This window comes from Anastrepha obliqua, unplaced genomic scaffold (genome assembly GCF_027943255.1).
Source record: "Anastrepha obliqua isolate idAnaObli1 unplaced genomic scaffold, idAnaObli1_1.0 ptg000080l, whole genome shotgun sequence".
Taxonomy (NCBI): Eukaryota; Metazoa; Arthropoda; class Insecta; order Diptera; family Tephritidae; genus Anastrepha; species Anastrepha obliqua.
In genome coordinates, this window is record NW_026562213.1 from 62,501 (window position 1) to 70,000 (window position 7,500).

The following is a 7,500-nucleotide window of genomic DNA, read 5'->3' on the forward strand; positions in this document are numbered from 1 at the left end:
CACGCCATCAGATGACGTTTGCCAACCGACTTTAAAGCCCATTCGTACCATATAGCGGCACCATAAGTGGCACAGGCCACAAATAGGCCCCGATATACGGTACGAACCGCACGCCGGCTAAGACCCCAGTCAAATCTGACAACGCGACGCACTTGCCCAACGATTGCCTGCAGCCGCTCCCTCAACGAAACTAAGTGTGGAGTAAAACACATCCTTTCACTCATAGCTACCCCCAGGTATTTGACTTGCGTCACATACCTAATCCCTATCCCATTCAAACGTACAATCGGTGGACGACTCGGGGACAATCTGCCCTTAAGCAGCATTGTCACCGTTTTGTCCATCGATATGTCCACTCCCACATCTACCCCCCAATTGTGGGTAAATGTAAGGAGCTGCCCCCCCACTCGCTCTAGTTCCTCACGCGAACGACCCTCAACCAAAATGAGAAGGTCGTCCGCATACGCACAGTGTTTACAGAGTGGCTCTAACTGCCGAAGCAGGGAGTCCATCATGAGGTTCCAAATGAAGGGACCACAGACGGATCCCTGCGGACAGCCTCGCTCCACCCCAATCTCCACACTCCCGCCCACTCCTACCATGGATGCTTTTCTGTCCGAAAAATAACTCCGCCATAGAGTAATTTCCGGACAGCCAAGCTCCTCTAATCTCTGCAACACACGATCCCAGCGCAAGTAATCAAACGCCCCCTTAAAGTCAATAAATATGCCAAGGACATATTTATTGACGTTTTCCCTAACTACACTCTGAACATACAACCACGCATCCTCTATACCACGTCTTTTCCTAAACCCATACTGCCTATCCGACCTAACACCCCGAGTTAGCTCCTGAAGCCGCTCAACCATAACCCTTTCCAGCACTTTTCCAAGCACCGGAAGGAGGCTGATACCACGATAAGATCGAGGATCGCTCCTGATCTTATCGGGCGACTTCAAGAGTGCAACGACCCTAGCAATTTTCCACTCGCGTGGAAAATATCCCTCCCATATGCATTTATCATAAATGGCCTCCAAATATTCCGGAATGAACTTCCACAAGCATTTGCACATCTCTCCGTTCAAACCATCGAAACCTGGAGACCTTTTAGACCTGACCAGGCCAAATGCATAATCCAACTCCTCAGCTTCTATTGGAGGGACAGGCACCTCTTGTGCAGGAGGAACCTGAACCTCAGCCCTGGGAAAAAACTCGCCTAACAGAACATTGGCACACTCTCTCCACGTCGATAATACAGTATCACCTACGCGAAGAGAGCTAGCCATCTCATTTCGACGACCCCGACAGATCCTATAGACCTGTCCCCAAGGGTCGTCCCTATTTTCCCCCACAAATCTCCTCCACTCTTCCTCCTTCACTCTCACAAGCATCTTCTTATACTCTTTCATCCCTACGCTAAATTGATACTTGAGCTGAGACAGATTCTCCGAATTGGTCCGCCTGCCGCGTTGAAACAAACGCCTCAAGCGTCGGACAGACCTCCTCTTTGAATTTAACTCACTCGTCCACCATTTCACACCTTTCATTCTCACAGCCCTAGCTTTCCTAAACAATAAGTCATTCACACCCCAAACACATTCATATAGACGAGCAATTTGCTCGTCAACCCCCAATTCCTCAAACTCCCTAAGCGGTATATCCAATACCGCTTCCCTAACAGTATGTCCATATCGGTTCCAGTCGGTACACGAGGTACGCCATCGCCTCAATGGACTCCCCCCTTCTAACTGCGGGGTACGGGGAGTAACCATAATTTGTATTAAATTATGGTCACTAATTCCCCAACCCCCCCTAACACTCCATTTACACTCGAACCTACCCGCTGCTGCGTCATTCATGAGCGTCACGTCAATGTCACTCACACCTCTAGGCCCCTCAAACGTATACCATACGCTTGGTTCGTTTGCTACAAGGAGGTTATTCGCCACAATCCACTCGCTCATAACCTCACCTCGATTGTGGCTCCGATATCCAGCAGTATGCCTGGATACCTTGCTGAACCACATCGGAGATGTAGCATTCGCATCAAGACACACGATGGCAGGAATGCTACTCTCAAGTAGTAGCACCGCATCAATGTATCTTAAGTAGGGCTCTAGAGGCTCGTCAGACTTGCAGTACAAGCTGACGACATTCATTCTGCCGAATTCCCCCTCGACACACACACATACTCCCCACTGTGATGAGTCAACTACTACACAAGAGTAGCTTGGCTCACACACAGCTACTGCGGCCTTGACTCCAAGGTCCGTAAAGACCCTGAAGCCCCCAGGAAGGCCTCTCACCACCCCATTGGTGGAGTATGGTTCCTGGAGCAAAGCAATGCCGCAGCCCCCCTCCGACATACACGCCCCCAATTCACACATCACGGCATATGACCCCTGACAGTTCAGTTGATATAGTTCAACCATCAATGTCTAGCGTTCGCACGGGCAACAATGGCACAGTACACCGGGCAGACAGTGGACATCATTAGATGTCCGGCTGGCTTGCCCTTAAACGCACAGTTGCGACAATGCGGGGCATTGCCACAACCTGCACTCCTGTGTCCTTCTTGCCCGCACCTACGGCAGACATCCTTCTTGGCTCTGCATTCTGCCACCCTGTGATCAAACCCCATGCATCGGAAGCAGCCGGGCGTCAGTTGGTCTGGCCGTACCCGGAAGGAAAACCACTTTATGTAGCAACGACCTGCTTCCAGGAGGGCGGACATTAGCATGTCCGTTCCCTCAAGGACAACATTCGTCACCCCATCGGGGCTGACCTTCCAAGGACGGCTGATCATCCTCACGTCCTTCTCACGGCACCCAGGGCTGAACTCCTTGAGGTTCAACCGGAACAACTCTCCCATGAAATCCTCAGGGGAGATCTCCGTGTGAACCCCCTGGACCACAACCCTAGGCCCCAGCTTCCGACGTATGCTCACATCGAGCCCCACTTCGGAAAACTTGGCATTTTTTGCCAAGTTATCCCTCTCGGCAACGGATGGGGTGCGAATAATCGCACCTCCATCCTTCAACGGGCGCACCTCGTGCACCCTAACCCCCATGGAAGGCCCAACCTCCTTTACAACTTTCTTGATCACCTCCTTGGAAGTAGTGGGGGTTTTACCCCTCACTACGACCGACCAGGTCTCAACTGGCTTGGGCACCGGCAACGCAGGCAACACAGGCGCAGGCGCCTGAGGTGCCGGCATCATCGCTGCACCAGCCAGCGCAGCTCCAGCCGTCCTCCGAGGTGCTTCCTCCCTGGTTGTCATGGTGGCTTCCAACCGCCCACGAAGATGGGCGATCTCCGCCACCATCTCAACAAAGAGCTCCTCAAACTCCAAGGAGTATCCAAGGAGATCCTTCGCTGTGCTCTTCGGGACGCCGTCCATGTCAATGACGGCTCCACTAAAGGCCGTCACAATGGACTTAAAGCGTCCCATGAATTCGCCCCCAACCTTCTTCTGTTCGGCACCCCCCCCGAACGCTCCCAAACCTTCCTGGGAAGCACGCAATCTCTTACAGAAATCTACCAGGTGCTTCCCAGCTGGACCTAATTTAGCCCCTGTCTTACTCCCCTTTTTTCCACTCCCAATTTTTCCACTTTCGGAAGCGCCATCGCTTCCACTCACCCCCGACTTACTGGAAGGCACCTTTTCAGGTACCTTTAAAACCTCCTTACCTGACTTCACCACCGGGACCGCTGCACCCCCAGCGGTCTTCTTCTTAATGCGAGGAGGAGACCGCAAAATCACCTCCTCCTCTCCGGACGTCGATTCGTCCATTGCCGACGATGGCACCGCCGAACCGCTTGGAAGAGGGGTGTTCGCCCTCTTCCTCACACCTTCTAATTTGGGCATTGCCCAACGACCCTCACACTTAGGTTGCCGAATTCGCCGGATAAGGCCTCCTGAGCAACAACAAAAATTGAGTCCCTTTTGGGCAACGGCAATTACTGCACGGCAGGAACGAACCCCGCACAGGCACGCACACAGCGGCTGCACCTATCGGCGAGCCAAAGCAAAGCGCGAGGGCGTAGCCCACAGCGCCAACCAAAGGTTTGGCAAAGGCCACCACCAATGCCTTGCCGGACAGAACACTGTTCCCCGAACAAGGACGGGTCGACCAAGGTGGAGCTAACGCCGAGCTCGACCGCAGGCAAAAACACAACACGCTTTGGTCGTAGCACCTGCACAAGGTATTCAACCTTGGCGCAGTACTGTACCCACGCACAAAAGAGGACGCCCTTTTTACTGTTGCCAAATATGGCAATATAGCGGCACGACAGACCTAGTGTACGCCCGCACTGTACACCCACACCGAATGTAACGGCACGCGCCAAAAGACCACGCCAGAAGTTAGCGGCACACAAAAATTGTAAACACCTTGGTATAGCGGCACTCACTTGAGCGTCCCACAATATACCAACAAGGTACACTTGTACACAAAGTACAGCCACGCGAACAGTGGCGTCACCAGCACAAACCGTAGTCACCTGAGCAATTGCTCGTAAACAATGCACCGCTATGGTACAGCTACGCACAACACACCACGCCGAAAAACAACGGCACGCCCGCAAAAGTTGTAAACAACTTGATGGAAAATTTCCAACGCTGTATCTAGCAGCACTCACAAACACGCACTCTGTGTCTATAGCACGGAGTATATTGGCACTCACTGGAGTGTCCAACAACACTACCGTACGGCACTTTCAATTATTCGTAACACTGTACAGCTACTACAAAGTAGCGTCACTCGGACAACGGCACTCACTAGCGCAATTAATTGTAAACACTGTACCGCTATGGTACAGCCACAACAATATTAGCGTCACTCGCACAACTGTAATACACCGGTTATCACACACGAATATAAACGCAAAAGAAATCGCAAAAATCGCTAATCACCGCTTAGCACACGACACGTCCGCACTATTCAACAGTCAAACTGAGAATGAGTAGATAGGGACAGTAGGAATCTCGTTAATCCATTCATGCGCGTCACTAATTAGATGACGAGGCATTTGGCTACCTTAAGAGAGTCATAGTTACTCCCGCCGTTTACCCGCGCTTACTTGAATTTCTTCACTTTGACATTCAGAGCACTGGGCAGAAATCACATTGTGTCAACACCCGTTAGGGCCATCACAATGCTTTGTTTTAATTAGACAGTCGGATTCCCCAAGTCCGTGCCAGTTCTGAATTGATTGTTAATTGATAATCGTTATAATTTAAAAGGAATATATATCGAATGATATAATTCCTTAAAAATTTTAGCAAGAAAGTTCCACAATTGGCTACGTAACTACTATCCGGGGAACAAGAATCGTAATTCTCTATTTACCCAGAACGAGTACATAAACCATGGTATTGCTTCCCAATCAAGCCCGACTATCTCAATCTTCAGAGCCAATCCTTATCCCGAAGTTACGGATCTAATTTGCCGACTTCCCTTACCTACATTATTCTATCGACTAGAGACTCTTCACCTTGGAGACCAGCTGCGGATATTGGTACGGCCTGTTGAGAAGTTTGCGTGACCCCACCATAAATTTTCAAGGTCCGAGGAGAAAATATCGACACAACAGTAAATGTCATGCTCTTCTAGTCCATCTACCATATCTCTCTTCGAAAGACTTCCATGGTAGTACGACTATAAAACAGAAAAGAAAACTCTTCCGATATCTCTCGACGGCTTCTTTATGGTCGTTCCTGTTGCCAGGATGAGCACAAGGCCCATTTTTAATAACAAACGGATACTCAACAGGTTACGGAATTGGAACCGTATTCCCTTTCGTTCAAAATAATTCAAGTATTTTAATTATTTTTAAATATATTTTTATTAATATTTTTTTTTTATTAAAAACTTGAAAATTTTCGGCTTTCGCCTTGAACTTAGGACCGACTAACTCGTGATCAACCACTGTTCACACGAAACCCTTCTCCACTTCAGTCCTCCAAGGTCTCATTCGATTATTTGCTACTACCACCAAGATCTGTACCAATAGCGGCTCCATGCAGGCTTACGCCAAACACTTCTAAGCACACTATTGTACCCTCCTACTCACTAAAGTTTCAAAATTTATAAATCAATCGAAATTGTTTTATAAATCATCTACTTTAGCGGTAATGTATAGGTATACAACTTAAGCGCCATCCATTTTAAGGGCTAGTTGCTTCGGCAGGTGAGTTGTTACACACTCCTTAGCGGATTACGACTTCCATGTCCACCGTCCTGCTGTTTTAAGCAACCAACGCCTTTCATGGTATCTGCATGAGTTGTTAATTTAGGCACCGTAACATTACGTTTGGTTCATCCCACAGCGCCAGTTCTGCTTACCAAAAGTGGCCCACTGGGCACATTATATCATAACCTCAACCTTCATATCAAGAAAGGTGAGGTTCTTACCCATTTAAAGTTTGAGAATAGGTTAAAATCGTTTCGACCCTAAGGCCTCTAATCATTCGCTTTACCAGATAAGATTATTTTATATAATTTTTAAATGCACCAGCTATCCTGAGGGAAACTTCGGAGGGAACCAGCTACTAGATGGTTCGATTGGTCTTTCGCCCCTATACTCAATTCTGACAATCGATTTGCACGTCAGAACTGTTTCGGTCTTCCATCAGGGTTTCCCCTGACTTCAACCTGATCAAGTATAGTTCACCATCTTTCGGGTCACAGCATATATGCTCAAGGTACGCTCCAGTTAGAGGTATAAATAATAATAAATTATCATTATACATAACTATATGGAACGCCCCGGGATTGAATTAATTGACTATTTATTAAAAAATAGACTAAAAATTAATCCCATTATATTTAAGTTAAGTTAATTATGCCATTAAGTTTAATATAACTCAATGACTTGCACATATGTTAGACTCCTTGGTCCGTGTTTCAAGACGGGTCCCGAAGGTATCCTGAATCTTTCGCATTGTTAATCATATAAATGCATACAAATAAATATTAATATCATAGATATTAAATTTTTTGTAAAATTCAAAAAATGAATTTTAGCATTATATATAATAAAATCTATCAACACTTTATCAAATCATTAGTATTTATTTTATGTTAATATGCTTAAAAAGCAAATTAATTTAAATAAACTTAATATCACCAATGATCTTTTGATAAATACTTTATTATGTTAATAGATTACAATGTCCTTATATGAAAAAAATGCACATTATTTTTTTAATTATTTAATGATGAATTTTTCATAATGGATATTCAGGTTCATCGGGCTTAACCTCTAAGCAGTTTCACGTACTATTTAACTCTCTATTCAGAGTTCTTTTCAACTTTCCCTCACGGTACTTGTTTACTATCGGTCTCATGGTTATATTTAGTTTTAGATGGAGTTTACCACCCACTTAGTGCTGCACTATCAAGCAACACGACTCTTTGGAAATATCTTTCTAGTAATCATTAACGTTATACGGGCCTGGCACCCTCTATGGGTAAATGGCCTCATTTAAGAAGGACT

At 46.9% G+C, this 7,500-nt stretch overlaps 1 pseudogene; it reads right to left on the minus strand.

Annotated features, from left to right (window-relative positions):
• Positions 1–4,913: 4,913 nt before the first annotated feature.
• Positions 4,914–7,500, minus strand: part of LOC129251851 (large subunit ribosomal RNA) — a 2,783-nt pseudogene continuing 196 nt past the window's right edge.